Raw genomic sequence first — 17,084 nt, 5'->3', positions numbered from 1 at the left:
TCCCCGATAAACATGGTTATCGCACAACAAGCAACTTAATAAGAGATAAAGTGCATAATTACATATTCAATACCACAATAGTTTTTAAGCTATTTGTCCCATGAGCTATATATTGCAAAGGTGAATGATGGAATTTTAAAGGTAGCACTCAAGCAATTTACTTTGGAATGGCTGGAAAATACCATGTAGTAGGTAGGTATGGTGGACACAAATGGCATAGTGGTTGGCTCAAGTATTTTGGATGCATGAGAAGTATTCCCTCTCGATACAAGGTTTAGGCTAGCAAGGCTATTTGAAACAAACACAAGGATGAACCGGTGCAGCAAAACTCACATAAAAGACATATTGAAAACATTATAAAACTCTACACCGTCTTCCTTGTTGTTCAAACTCAATACTAGAAATTATCTAGACCTTAGAGAAACCAAATATGCAAACCAAATTTTAGCATGCTCTATGTATTTCTTCATTAATGGGTGCAAAGCATATGATGCAAGAGCTTAAACATGAGCACAACAATTGCCAAGTATCACATTACCCAAGACATTATAGCAATTACTACATGTATCATTTTCCAATTCCAACCATATAACAATTTAACGAAGGAGAAACTTCGCCATGAATACTATGAGTAGAAACCAAGGACATATTTGTCCATATGCTACAGCGGAGTGTGTATCTCTCCCACAAAGTGAATGCTAGGATCCATTTTATTCAAACAAAACAAAAACAAAAAACAAACCGACGCTCCAAGAAAAAGCACATAAGATGTGATGGAATAAAAATATAGTTTCAGGGGAGGAACCTGATAATTTGTTGATGAAGAAGGGGATGCCTTGGGCATCCCCAAGCTTAGACGCTTGAGTCTTCTTGATATATGCAGGGGTGAACCACCGGGTGCATCCCCAAGCTTAGAGCTTTCACTCTCCTTGATCATGTTGCATCATACTCCTCTCTTGATCCTTGAAAACTTCCTCCACACCAAACTCGAAACAACTCATTAGAGGGTTAGTGCACAATATAAATTGACATATTCAGAGGTGACACAATCATTCTTAACACTTCTGGACATTGCATAATGCTACTGGACATTAGTGGATCAAAGAAATTCATCCAACATAGCGAAAGAGGCAATGCGAAATAAAAGGCAGAATCTGTCAAAACAGAACAGTTCGTATTGACGAATTTTAAAATGGCACCAGACTTGCTCAAATGAAAATGCTCAAATTGAATGAAAGTTGCTTACATATCTGAGTATCATGCACGTAAATTGGCATAATTTTCTGAGCTTCCTGCAGGGCAGTGGGCTCAGATTCGTGACAGCAAAGAAATCTGGAACTGCGCAGTAATCCAAATCTAGTACTTACTTTTCTATCAACGGCTTAACTTGGCACAACAAAACTCAAAACTAAGATAAGGAGAGGTTGCTACAGTAGTAAACAACTTCCAAGACACAAAATAAAAACAAAGTACTGTAGGTAAAAACATGGGTTGTCTCCCATAAGCGCTTTTCTTTAACGCCTTTCAGCTAGGCGCGAAAGTGTGTATCAAGTAACATCGAGAGATGAAGCATCAACATCATAATTTGTTCTAATGATAGAATCATAAGGTACCTTCATTCTCTTTCTAGGGAAGTGTTCCATACCTTTCTTGAGAGGAAATTGATATTTTATATTTCCTTCCCTCATATCAATAATAGCACCAACAGTTCGAAGAAAAGGTCTTCCCAATATAATTGGACAAGATGCATTGCATTCAATATCCAAGACAACAAAATCAACGGGAACAAGGTTATTGTTAACGGTAATGCGAACATTATCAACCTTACCCAAAGGTTTCTTTGTAGAATGATCAGCAAGATTAACATCCAAATAACAATTTTTCAGCGGTGGCAAGTCAAGCATATTATAAATTTTCTTCGGCATAACGTAAATACTTGCACCAAGATCACATAAAGCATTACAATCAAAATCTTTAACCTTCATCTTAATGATGGGCTCCCAACCATCTTCTAGCTTTTTAGGAATAGAGGCTTCGCGCTCTAGTTTCTCTTCTCTAGCTTTTATGAGAGCATTTGTAATATGATGCGTGAAAGCCAAATTTATAGCACTAGCATTAGGACTTTTAGCAAGTTTTTGCAAGAACTTTATAACTTCAGAGATGTGGCAATCATCAAAATTCAAACCATTATAATCTAAAGCAATGGGATCATCATCCCCAATGTTGGAAAAAATTTCAGCAGCTTTATCACAGTGCAATTTCAGCAGTTTTAGCAGTTTCGAGCAGTTTTTCGCGCTTTGCATTAGAAGTGGAAACATTGCTAACACCAATTCTTTTATTAGTATGAGTAGGAGGTGCAGCAACATGTGTAGCATTAGCATTACTAGTGGTGGTAATAGTCCAAACTTTAGCTATATTCTTCTCTTTAGCTAGTTTTTCATTTTCTTCTCTATCCCACCTAGCACGCAGTTCAGCCATTAATCTTATATTCTCATTAATTCTAACTTGAATGGCATTTGCTGTAGTAGAAATTTTATCATCTAAATCCTCAGGTTTAGCAGCCATTTTATTAATTAAAGAAGATTGTGATGCAGACATGTATGAAATTCGGTTCTCAGCATTAGCAAGTTTAGTTTGCAACCCCGAGATCTCCCTATTCAGATTTTCAAGTTGATTCCCTATATTCTTCAACAAGGTAGATTGCTCATTCAATGTTTTAGTAAACAACTTGTTTTGCTCATATTGTGATTGCATAAAGCTCTTAGTGGATCTTTCAATTTCTAATATCTTCTCTTCATTAGGTGAAACATATCTACCATGAGAATTACCATTGGCAGGATATGGCCTAGAATCATTGTAATTGTTATTTCTAATGAAATTCACATCAACATATTCTTTTTGAGCAGCCAATGATGCTAACGGAACATTATTATAATTAACATTAGGCCTACCACTCGCAAGCATAGACATAATAGCATCAACCTTATCACTCAAGGAAGAGGTTTCTTCGACGAATTTACCTTCTTACCTTGTGGAGCTCTTTCCGTGTGCCATTCGGAGTAGTTGATCATCATATTATCAAGAAGCTTTGTTGCTTCACCAAGAGTGATGGACATAAAGGTACCTCCAGCAGCTGAATCCAATAAATTCCGTGAAGAAAAATTTAGTCCTGCATAGAAGGTTTGGATGATCATCCAAGTAGTCAGTCCATGGGTTGGGCAATTTTTAACCAGAGATTTCATTCTTTCCCAAGCTTGAGCAACATGTTCAGTATCTAATTGTTTAAAATTCATTATGCTACTCCTCAAAGATATAATTTTAGCAGGGGGATAATATCTACCAATAAAAGCATCCTTGCATTTAGTCCATGAATCAATACTATTCTTAGGCAGAGATAGCAACCAATCTTTAGCTCTTCCTCTTAATGAGAAAGGGAACAATTTTAGTTTAATAATATCACCATCTACATCTTTATATTTTTGCATTTCGCATAGTTCAACAAAATTATTAAGATGGGCAGCAAGCATCATCGTAACTAATTCCGTAAAATTGATCTTTCATGACAAGATTCAGTAAAGCAGGTTTAATTTCAAAGAATTCTGCTGTAGTAGCAGGTGGAGCAATAGGTGTGCATAAGAAATCATTATTATTTGTGGTTGTGAAGTCACACAACTTAGTATTTTCAGCGTTGGCCATTTTAGATAAAGCAAACTAGATAAAGTAAGTGCAAGTAAACTAATTTTTTTTTGTGTTTTCGATATAGCAAACAAGATAGCAAATAAAGTAAAACTAGCAACTAATTTTTTTGTATTTTGATTTGGTGCAGCAAACAAAGTAGTAAATAAAATAAAGCAAGACAAAAACAAAGTAAAGAGATTGAGAAGTGGAGACTCCCCTTGCAGCGTGTCTTGATCTCCCCGGCAACGGCGCCGTAAAAATATGCTTGATGGCGTGTATTTCACACGTTCGTTGGGCAACCCCAAGAGGAAGGTATGATGAGCACAGCAGCAAGTTTTCCCTCGAAAAGAAACCAAGGTTTATCGAACCAGGAGGAGCCAAGAAGCACGTTGAAGGTTGATGATGGCGGGATGTAGTGCGGCGCAACACCGGAGATTCCGGCGCCAACGTGGAACCCGCACAACACAACCAAAGTACTTTGCCCCAACGAAACGAGTGAGGTTGTCAATCTCACCGGCTTGCTGTAACAAAGGATTAACCGTATTGTGTGGAAGATGATTGTTTGCGTGAAAACAAGTAGAACAAGTATTGCAAGTAGATTGTATTTCAAGTAAAGAGAATTGGACCGGGGTCCACAGCTCACTAGAGGTGTCTCTCCCATAAGACGAACAGCATGTTGGGTGAACAAATTACAGTTGGGCAATTGACAAATAAAGAGAGCATGACAATGCACATACATATCATGATGAGTATAGTGAGATTTAATTGGGCATTACGACAAAGTACATAGACCGCCATCCAACCGCATCTATGCCTAAAAAGTCCACCTTCAGAGTTATCATCCGAACCCCTCCAGCATTAAGTTGCAAACAACAGACAATTGCATTAAGTATGGTGCGTAATGTAATCAACAACTACATCCTTAGACATAGCATCAATGTTTTATCCCTAGTGGCAACAAAGCACAACACAACCTTAGAACTTTCGTCACTCGTCCCGTGTGTCAATGCGGCATGAACCCACTATCGAGCATAAGTACTCCCTCTTGGAGTTAAAAGTAAAAACTTGGCCAGAGCCTCTACTAGTAACGGAGAGCATGCAAGATCATAAACAACACATAAGCATAACTTTGATAATCAACATAACAAGTATTCTCTATTCATCGGATCCCAACAAACGCAACATATAGAATTACATATAGATGATCTTGATCATGATAGGCAGCTCACAAGATCCGACAATGATAGCACAATGGGGAGAAGATAACCATCTAGCTACCGCTATGGACCCATAGTCCAGGGGTAGACTACTCACACATCACACCGGAGGCGACCATGGCGGCGTAGAGTCCTCCGGGAGATGATTCCCCTCTCCGGCAGGGTGCCGGAGGCGAGCTCCGGGGGCCCCCGAGAGGGGATCGGCGGCGACGGCGTCTCGCAATGTTTTCCGTATCGTGGCTCTCGGTATCGGGGGTTTCGTCACGGAGGCTTTAAGTAGGCGGAAGGGCAAGTCGAGAGGCGGCACGGGGGGCCCACACCACAGGGCCGCGCGGCCAAGGGGGCCGCGCCGCCCTAGGGTTTGGCTCCCCGTGGCCCCTCTTCGTCTCGTCTTCGGTCTTCCGGAAGCTTCGTGAGAAAATAGGCCTCCGGGCTTTTATTTCGTCCAATTCCGAGAATATTTCTTTACTAGGATTTCTGAAACCAAAAACAGCAGTAAAACAGAGAATCGGCACTTCGGCATCTTGTTAATAGGTTAGTTCCGGAAAATGCACGAATATGATATAAAGTGTGCATAAAACATGTAGATAACATCAATAATGTGGCATGGAACACAAGAAATTATCGATACGTTGGAGACGTATCGTACATCCATACCGGGACAACATGGACAACAGATAATGGACTCCTCTTTAATGCATAAGCATGTGGCAACAATTATTATTCTCATATGAGATTGAGGATATATGTCCAAACTGAAACTTCCACCATGAATCATGGCTTTAGTTAGCGGCCCAAAGTTCTTCTCTAGCAATATCCATGCTCCAACCATGAAGGTGGTAGATCTCTCTTGCTTCAGACAAGACAGACATGCATAGCAACTCACATGATATCCAACAAAGAATAGTTGATGGCGTCCCCAGAAACATGGTTATCGCACAACAAGCAACTTAATAAGAGATAAAGTGCATAAGTACATATTCAATACCACAATAGTTTTTAAGCTATTTGTCCCATGAGCTATATATTGCAAAGGTGAATGATGGAATTTTAAAGGTAGCACTCAAGCAATTTACTTTGGAATGGCGGATAAATACCATGTAGTAGGTAGGTATGGTGGACACAAATGGCATAGTGGTTGGCTCAAGTATTTTGGATGCATGAGAAGTATTCCCTCTCGATACAAGGTTTAGGCTAGCAAGGTTATTTGAAACAAACACAAGGATGAACGGTACAGCAAAACTCACATAAAAGACATATATGGTAAATATTATAAGACTCCATACCGTCTTCCTTGTTGTTCAAAACTCAATACTAGATATTATCTAGACTCTAGAGAAACCAAATATGCAAACCAAATTAGCAAGCTCTAAGTGTTTCTTCATTAATGGGTGCAAAGTATATGATGCAAGAGCTTAAACATGAGCACAACAATTGCCAAGTATCACATTATCCAAGACATTATAGCAATTTACTACATGTATCATTTTCCAATTCCAACCATATAACAAATTAACGAAGAAGAAACTTCGCCATGAAAATTAAAAGCTAAGAACACATGTGTTCATATGAACCAACGGAGCGTGTCTCTCTCCCACACAAGCATTTATTCAAACAAAAACAAAAACAAAAGCACACGGACGCTCCAAGTAAAGTACATAAGATGTGGCCGAATAAAAATATAGTTTCAAGAGAAGGAACCTGATAATTTGTCGATGAAGAAGGGGATGCCTTGGGCATCCCCAAGCTTAGACGCTTGAGTCTTCTTAGAATATGCAGGGGTGAACCACCGGGGCATCCCCAAGCTTAGAGTTTTCACTCTCCTTGATCATAGTATATCATCCTCCTCTCTTGACCCTTGAAAACTTCCTCCACACCAAACTCGAAACAAACTCATTAGAGGGTTAGTGCATATCAAAAACTCACATGTTCAGAGGTGACACAATCATTCTTAACACTTCTGGACATTGCTCAAAGCTACTGGAAGGTAATGGAACAAAGAAATCCACCCAACACAGCGAAAGAAGCAATGCGAAATAAAAGGCAGAATCTGTCAAAACAGAACAGTCCGTAAAGACGAATTTTAAAAGGGCACCAGACTTGCTCAAATGAAAATGCCCAAATTGAATGAAAGTTGCGTACATATCTGAGGATCACTCACGTAAATTGGCATAATTTTCTGAGTTACCTACAGAGAATTAGACCCAGATTCGTGACAGCAAAGAAATCTGAACTGCGCAGTAATCCAAATCTAGTATTTACTTTACTATCAAAGACTTTACTTGGCACAACAAAACATAAAACTAAGATAAGGAGAGGTTGCTACATTAGTAAACAACTTCCAAGACACAAATATAAAACAAAGTACTGTAGCAAAATAAACACATGGGTTATCTCCCAAGAAGTTCTTTTCTTTATAGCCATTAAGATGGGCTCAGCAGTTTTAATGATGCACTCGCAAAAGACAGTATGTGAAGCAAAAGAGAGCATCAAGAGGCAAATTCAAAACACATTTAAGTCTAACATGCTTCCTATGCATAGGAATCTTGTAAATAAACAAGTTCATGAAGAGCAAAGTAACAAGCATAGGAAGATAAAACAAGTGTAGCTTCAAAAATTTCAGCACATAGAGAGGTGTTTTAGTAATATGAAAATTTCTACAACCATATTTTCCTCTCTCATAATAACTTTCAGTAGCAACATGAGCAAACTCAACAATATAACTATCACATAAAGCATTCTTATCATGAGTCTCATGCATAAAATTATTACTCTCCACATAGGCATAATCAATTTTATTAGTTGTAGTGGGAACAAATTCAACAAAGTAGCTATCATTATTATTTTCATCAAGTGTAGGAGGCATAGTATAATCACAACAAAATTTACTCTCCATAGTAGGTGGCACCAAAATACCACTATCATTATAATCATCATAAATAGGAGGCAAAATATCATCAAAGAAAATTTTCTCCTCAATGCTTGGGGGACTAAAAATATCATGAAAACCAGCTTCCCCAAGCTTAGAACTTTCTATATCATTATCAACAATGGTGTTCAAAGCGTTCATACTAATATTACTACCAAGCATGCAAATAAGATTCCATAGGTTTTTTAATTTTCGCATCAAACAATCCATGTCTTAAATCAGGAAATAGAATAAGAAGCTCATTGTTGTCCATTATGCCAAACTAGTGTAAACAAGAAACAAAAAGATGCAATTGCAGGATCTAAAGGAAATAGCTTCGAGCACACACACAACGGCGCCGTAAAAGTACTTTACCCGAGACCGGAGTATGAGTGCCTTTTACCTTTCCTCCCCGGCAACGGCGCCGTAAAAGTGCTTGATGTCTACGGGAGCTTCTATTCTTGTAGACGGTGTTGGGCCTCCAAGAGCGAGAGGTTTGTAGAACGAGCAAGCAAGTTTCCCTTAAGTGGATTACCCAAGGTTTATCGATCTCGGGGAGGAAGAGGTCAAAGATATCCCTCTCATGCAACCCCGCAACCACAAAGCAAGAAGTCTCTTGTGTCCCCAACACACCTAATAGGTGCACTAGTTCGGCGAAGAGATAGTGAAATACGAGTGGCTGGTATGAATAAGCAAGTAGCAACGGCACCGGAAAAGTGCTTTGCCCAGGACGAGTAAACAAGCAGTAGTAACGCAGCAAGTAGTAACGCAAGTAAAACAAGAAACAAGCAGCGATAGCGATATTTAGGAACAAGGCCTAGGGATTAGACTTTCACTAGTGGACACTCTCAACATTGATCACGTAACAGAATAGATAAATGCATACTCTACACTTTTGTTGGATGATGAACACATTGCGTAGGATTACACGAACCCTCAATGCCGGAGTTAACAAGCTCCACAATAATGCTCATATTTTAGTAACCTTTAGTGTAAGATAGATCAAAAGACTAAACCAAGTACTAGCATAGCATGCACACTCGTCACCTTCATGCATATGTAGGAGGAATAGATCACATCAATATTATCATAGCAATAGTTAACTTCGCAATCTACAAGAGATCATGATCATAGCATAAACCAAGTACTAACACGGTGCACACACTCGTCACCTTTGCACACGTGCGGGAGGAATAAAACTACTTTAATAACATTGCTAGAGTAGCACATAGATAAATTGTGATACAAACACATTGCAATCATAAAGAGATATAAATAAGCACCACACTATGCCATTCAATAGTGAATAAGTATTCTGCGAAATATAGCCTAAGAGACCCACACGGTGCACACACTGTCACCTTTACACACGTGGGACAAGGAGTCTCCGGAGATCACATAAGTAAAACTCACTTGACTAGCATAATGACATCTAGATTACAAGCATCATCATATGAATCTCAATCATGTAAGGCAGCTCATGAGATTATTGTATTGAAGCACATAGGAGAGAGATGAACCACATAGCTACCGGTACAGCCCCGAGCCTCGATGGAGAACTACTCCCCCCTCATGGGAGCAGCAGCGGTGATGAAGATGGCGGTGGAGATGGCAGCGGTGTCGATGGAGAAGCCTTCCGGGGCACTTCCCCGCTCCGGCAGGTGCCGGAACGGAGACTCTTGTCCCCCGGATCTTGGCTTCGCGATGGCGGCGGCTCCGGAAGGTTTTCCGTATCGTGGTTTTTCGCCTCGGGGTTTCGCGACGGAGGCTTTAAGTAGGCGGAAGGGCGAGTCGGGGGCCCGATGAGGGGCCCACACCATAGGCGGCGCGGGCCCCCTTGGCCGTGCCGCCTTGTGGTGTCGCCACCTCGTGGCCCCACTTCGTATGTTCTTCGGTCTTCCGGAAGCTCCGTGGAAAAATAGGCCCCCGGGTCTTCGTTTCGTCCAATTCCGAGAATATTTCGTTACTAGGATTTCTGAAACCAAAAACAGCGAGAAAACGGAACCGGCACTTCGGCATCTTGTTAATAGGTTAGTTCCAGAAAATGCACGAATATGACATAAAGTGTGCATAAAACATGTAGGTATCATCAATAATATGGCATAGAACATAAGAAATTATCGATACGTCGGAGACGTATCACACAACAATGCACAAAACTAAGATAAGGAGAGGTTGCTACAGTAGTAAACAACTTCCAAGACTCAAATATAAAATAAAAATACTGTATTAAAAACATGGGTTGTCTCCCATAAGCGCTTTTCTTTAACGCCTTTCAGCTAGGCGCGTAAAGTGTGTATCAAGTATTATCGAGAGATGAAGCATCGGCATTACCTTGGGCTTTACCCTTACCTTTCTTGTTCTTTTTCTTACTTTTTGGCTTAGGGAATATATGTCTACCCCCGGGTGTAGAGGTGAATTTTAGGGTGCCTTCCCCCATGTCTATGACTGCTCCCAATAGTTTCAGCAGGGATCTTCCGAGTGTGATTTGTCCTGTTCCTGCACATTCAATAACAAGATAATCAATGGATATTGTTCTCCCAAGAATGGTTGTATGCACGCCCGCAGCTATTCCTTTAGGAATTATAACGAGTTATCAATAAGAGTTATTCCTTCTCCCCTTCAACGAATCCCCAAAGTTTCAAAGATTCATGAATACTCTTAGGCATTAGGCAAAATTCGGACATAATATCACAATTAGCATGAAGAGTTTGATCACCGATAGCAATTTTAATAGTAGGATCCCATAATGAAGGTTCAGAGTTCACTAAAACTTGATCAAGACGGTTACGAACATATCCATAATTTTCATTCAAGCGAGATGCACTTGTCTCAAGAGTGTTTAATCTATTATAAATGCTAATAAGGGCTGAATCAAAGTTATTAGCTGAATCATGTGATGCAACCAACTTCTTTATGGCATTAAAAGCTTGATCCCCATTGCAATGAAGGAAATCTCCTCCCACTATAGCATCCAAGGCATATCTATAGCGAATCATAAGACCAAAATAAAAATTACTAAGGAGCAAGCTTAGAGTCATTTGAGGTTCAGCTTTACGATAAGAAGTAAAAATTCTGGACTAAGCATCTTTAAAACTCTCCTCATCCCCTTGTTTAAAAGTGAAGACTAATTCCTCGTGTGAAGAAGTAACAAGTGCAGAACTAGACATGGTAACAAAAGTAAAATGCAAGTAACTAATTTTTTTGTGTTTTTGATATAGAGTGCAAGACAGTAAATAAAGTAAAGCTAGCAACTAATTTTTTTGTGTTTTGATATAATGCAGCAAACATAGTAGTAAATAAAATAAAGCAAGACAAAAAAAGTAAAGAGATTGGATTGTGGAGACTCCCCTTGCAGCGTGTCTTGATCTCCCCGGCAACGGCGCCAGAAAACAGTCTTGATACGCGTACAGCACGCGTCCGTTGGGAACCCCAAGAGGAAGGCGTGATGCGTACAGCGGCAAGTTTTCCCTCAGAAAGAAACCAAAGTTTATCGAACCAGGAGGAGCCAAGAAGCACGTTGAAGGTTGATGGCGGCGAGATGTAGTGCGGCGCAACACCAGAGATTCCGACGCCAACGTGGAACCTGCACAACACAACCAAAGTACTTTGCCCCAACGAAACACAGTGAGGTTGTCAATCTCACCGGCTTGCTGTAACAAAGGATTAGATGTATAGTGTGGATGATGATTGTTTGCATAAAAACAGTAGAACAAGTATTGCAGATTGTATTCGATGTAAAAGAATGGACCGTGGTCCACAGTTCACTAGAGGTGTCTCTCCCATAAGATAAATAGCATGTTGGGTGAACAAATTACAGTCGGGCAATTGACAAATAGAGAGGGCATAACAATGCACATACATGATATGATGAATATTGTGAGATTTAATTGGGCATTACGACAAAGTACATAGACCGCTATCCAGCATGCATCTATGCCTAAAAAGTCCACCTTCAGGTTATCATCCGAAGCCCTTCCAGTATTAAGTTGTAAAACAACAGACAATTGCATTAAGTATGGTGCGTAATGTAATCAATAACTACATCCTTGGACATAGCATCAATGTTTTATCCCTAGTGGCAACAAGACATCCACAACCTTAGAACTTTCTCGTCACTCGTCCTGGATTTAATGGAGGCATGAACCCGCTATCGAGCATAAATACTCCCTCTTGGAGTTAAGAGTAAAAACTTGGCCAGAGCCTCTACTAATAACGGAGAGCATGCAAGATCATAAACAACACATAGGTAATAGATTGATAATCAACATAACATAGTATTCTCTATCCATCGGATCCCGACAAACACAACATATAGAATTACGGATAGATGATCTTGATCATGTTAGGCAGCTCACAAGATCCGACAATGAAGCACATGAGGAGAAGACAACCATCTAGCTACTGCTATGGACCCATAGTCCAGGGGGTGAACTACTCACTCATCACTCCGGAGGCGACCATGGCGGTGAAGAGTCCTCCGGGAGATGATTCCCCTCTCCGGCAGGTGCCGGAGGTGATCTCCAGAATCCCCCGAGATGGGATTGGCGGCGGCGGCGTCACAGTAAGGTTTTCCGTATCGTGGCTCTCGGTACTGGGGGTTTCGCGACGAAGGCTTTAAGTAGGCGGAAGGGCAACGCGGGGGGCCACACGAGGGCCCCACACGCCAGGCCGGCGCGGCCAAGGCCTGGGCCGCGCCGCCCTATTGTGGCGGCGCCTCGTGGCCCCACTTCCTTTCCCCCTCGGTCTTCTGGAAGCTTCGTGCAAAAATAGGACCCTGGGCGTTGATTTCGTCCAATTTCGAGAATATTTCCTTTGTAGGATTTCTGAAACCAAAAACAGCGAGAAAACAACAACTGGCTCTTCGGCATCTCGTTAATAGGTTAGTGCCGGAAAATGCATAAATACGACATATAATGTGTATAAAACATGTAGATATCATCAATAATGTGGCATGGAACATAAGAAATTATCGATACGTCGGAGACGTATCATCCCCCGAGCGGTAGTACCGCTCTGGATTCGAAATCTGCTCATAGATGTGCCACGTGGGCAGTCCGGTACCGCTTAGGTACCGTAAGGGCTTCTGCATGTTACAGTTCTTCACCCGGTACCGCAGCGGTACCAGGGCGGTAGTGTCGTAACTACAGTTACGGTACCAAAGTGGTACCTTGACCGGAAGTACCGCTCAAGAGCGGTACTACCGGTCGAAATACCGTTAAGGTACCGTAAGTCTGTAACCCCTTCTGTTTGCATTTTCTAGGTGCAAAGTCCAGAGCGGTACTGATGAACGGTACCAATAGGGTAGTGGTACTACCGCTCTTGGTACCGGTAGTACCGGTCAAGCAGATTCAGCCTTTTCCTCTTTTTCTCTCCAACCATGTTACCTCGCGACACACACACAAAACCAGAAAACCTATAAGCTACGCTTCAGTCTTCCGATCCCGAAGTGTTCAGCGAGGACACCGTGCACTTGCAAATCTATCAAAAGCGAACTAGGCACACGGTGAAATTCATTCTAGTGTTGTTATCAAACACCAAAACACGAGGTATAGATTTTGCTCTTTCATGTGGAATATTATATGCAGCAAAAACCACCCGCCAAATAAGCCTAGCAAAAGTACAGGAAATAAACAAATGTTCCACTAATTCCTCAGCATCACAGAAAGAGCATTTCGTGTTTCCATTCTAATTCCTCTTTGCTAGATTATCACGGGTCAAGAGGACTTTCTTACTAAGGAACCACATAAAGATTTTAATTTTCAGTGGGATTTTTATTTTACAAAGATACTTACGAAGATATCTTGTATGTCCTTTTAACATATCAGCATACATATGTTAGGCCCCAAACGAACCTATCTTGGTCCTCATTTAGATTTATCTCCATTAATCTTTGGCATAGGTGTACCCATTGATCCCATTTATCGCCAATCAGCCTTCTCCAAAAACCAATATTTAACGAAGTTGAACTCATAACATTTGCCACCGTATCATGCTTGCGATGGACAATATTGTATAGTTGGGGATACTTAGATGCAAGGGTCTGCTCACCTAACATTCTGTCTTCCCGAAAACGCACTCCTTCTCCGGAACCTACTTCAAATTTTCTTCTGCTAAAGAATTTCCTTTTAACTTACATTAGTCCCTTCTAGAAAGGTGAATCAGTAGGCTTACTTTCAACTTCATCCAAGGTTTTCTGTGAAAGGTACTTGTTTTTTAAAAGTTGTTGCCATAACCCTTCTTCAGAAAGGAGCTTATAAAGCCATTTGCTAATCAGGCAAGAATTTTTAATCTCCAGTACTTCAATTCCCAGACCACCTTGGTCTTTGGGCCTGCAAATTAATTTCTACTTAGTTTACCGATATTGCTTTTTATTTTCCTCACATTTCCAAAAGAAACATGATCGGAAAAAATCTAATCTCTTCATTACCCCTTTAGGTATATCAAAGGAAGATAACATAAAGATCGGTAAGCTAGTAAGAACAGAGTTAATCAATACAAGGCGATCCCCATATGATAACATCTTTCTAGCTCAACACCCAAGATTTTTCTCAAAATGAATCTCAACTGGGTTCCATTCAGAGTTTTTTAACTTTCTATAATGAATTAGAATACCCAAATACCTGAAGGGCAAAGAACCAGATTCACAACCAAAAAGTTGTTTGTACTGTTTCTCTTCTTCTTTAGCCTTGCCAAAACAGAAAATCTCACTTTTGTGGAAGTTGATTTTTAGTCCTGACAATTCTTCAAAGAAACGCAATATAAGTTTCATATTTACAGCCTTTTCAAAGTCATGTTCCATAAAAAGTATTGTATCATCAGCATATTGTAGTATAGAAATTCCTCCTTCAACTAGATGAGGAATACGACTTCCTATCTGTCCATCCTCCTTCGCCCTTGCTATTGGGATGGCCAGCATGTCTGCAATAATGTTGAATAATAAAGGTGACAATGGATCCCCTTGTCTAAGACCCTTTCTAGTTTGAAAATAGTGAGCAATGTCATCATTGATCTTGATCCCTACACTTCCTCCTCTAACAAATTGTTAGATGAGTTGGCACCATTTGGGATCAAAACCTTTCATGTGCATGATTGTTGAAGAAAAGGCCATTTTACCTTATCATAAGCCTTCTCAAAATCAATTTTAAATATCACTCCATCCATTTTCTTCCGATGAAGCTCATGAATGGTTTCATGTAAGACAACTAATCCTTCAAGGATATGTCATCCTGGCATGAATGCCGACTGTGTAGGACTAATAAGTGTTTCAGCCACAGTATTAGCTCTAATAGTAGCGACCTTCGTGAAAATTTTGAAACTAACATTGAGAAGATAGATTGGTCTATATTGTTGGATTTGAACCGCATTCTCCTTTTTAGGTAACAAGGTAATAACACCAAAGTTCAATTTGAACAATTGTAGTTCCCCTGAATGCAGTTGATAGAACATTGGCATTAAATCCCCTTTGATAACATCCCGAAAGGTTTGATAAAACTCAGCTGGAAAACCATCATGACCTAGAGATTTATTTAGTTCCATTTGGAAAATAGCATCCTTGTCTTCCTTCTCTGTAAATTCGGCACAAGGATATTATTCTTCTCTTGGGTTAATTGCGGAATGTACTGGCGAAACCAAGGTTTAAAATAGCGTGCTAAATGAAATAGCTGCAGCCTCCTTTAAACGTTGTGGACGCTATATCGTGCTAATAGCGTGGTATATTTCAAATAGCGTTTTCAAAATAATACTAAATATAGCCTAAAAATAAATAATTTTACTAGAACGAATGGATATATAGTCCAAAATTGACTGAATAATACATACATAACCACACATAAAATAAGATCACAAATATTTTAGAAGGATAACATCATCATGTCACAGGGCAACAAGAACAATATCAACAACAAAAACTAAGCCTTTCAGTCCCAAACAAGTCGGGGTAGGCTAGAGTTGAAATCCACAAGGTCTTGAAGCCAAGTCATGGTTCCGGAACGTGGATAGCTAACTTCCACGCACCCCTGTCCATGGCTAAATCTTTGTCGATATTCCAAACCTTCATGTCTCTCTTAACGGACTCCTCCCATGTCAAGTTTGGTCTACCACGACCCCTCTTAACATCCATGTAAAGTTTGGTCACAGGGCAAAAACGGTATAAATTATTTATTAAAAATTATTAGCATTAGCGATATTATCTTCTGATTTAGAAGTGGAACCAACAGATTGCACTTCATCACCACAAAAAAAGTGAAAGCAACTTGCCCGAAAAATAGCGCTAACGCTATGAAGTTTTAGCGCGATATAACATGCTATTCGCAAATAGCGCCACAGCAAGCAAAATTACTAAAATTTAGCATGGACCTCTAGATATGCTATACTGCTCTATTAGCGGAGAAATAGCGTGCTATTTTAAATCTTGGGCGAAACTGGGTAGAAGTAGCTAGCTCTCCAAACAAATTTTTATAATATTTAGATATATAAACTTTCAAGTTTTCATCACCCACTATGGTTCCTTCCTCTTGTTCTAATTGAAAAATTATTTTCCTTCTATGTTTACCATTTGCAATTAAGTGAAAATATTTGGTATTATTCCCCCCTTCTTGAATATGTTTTACCTTGGCTCTTTGTGCTCATTTTGTCTCCTCATCTCTACGAAGTTTTATTAAATCATCATTTGCCTTTCGTAACTTATTTATTTCATCATCATTTAGAGGAGTTGACTGAGCATTCAAGTCCAATTCATCTATTAATGAAAGCAACCTTTCTTTTTCTTTCTTGTAATGACCACTTAAACATTTTGCCCAGCCTTTGAGAAAACGTCTAAGATGTCTTAATTTGTTCTGTCATTTGGCAATAGGAGTATTTCCATGATTCTCAGCCTCCCATTCAGGTTTCACTATCTCATAAAAAAATTCATGTTTCAACCATGAAGTTTCAGAAGAAAAGTGAGCTTTTATTGCCTATATGAGCATGATTACCCTAATCAATTAAAAAAGGAGCATGGTCTGATCCAGTCCTTGTCAAAGCTCTCACAATAACTAAAGGGGATTTTTGTTCCCACTCTACTGTCGAAAGGATACGGTCAACCTTCTCATACGTTGGATTTTCCTTTCGATTAGCCCAAGTGAATTGTCTACCTGAGAGAGCAATCTCTCGCAGGTTAAGACTCTCAACAATGGCATTAACATCCTCTTTTCTTCTCAAAATATTGAAATCCCCACCAATTAGAGAAGGGATAGATCCTAAATCACCCATCCTGGCAAGTTCAGTAAGAAATTATGCTT

This window comes from Lolium rigidum, chromosome 4 (genome assembly GCF_022539505.1).
Source record: "Lolium rigidum isolate FL_2022 chromosome 4, APGP_CSIRO_Lrig_0.1, whole genome shotgun sequence".
NCBI lineage: Eukaryota > Viridiplantae > Streptophyta > Magnoliopsida > Poales > Poaceae > Lolium > Lolium rigidum.
This window is presented reverse-complemented; position numbering follows the sequence as displayed.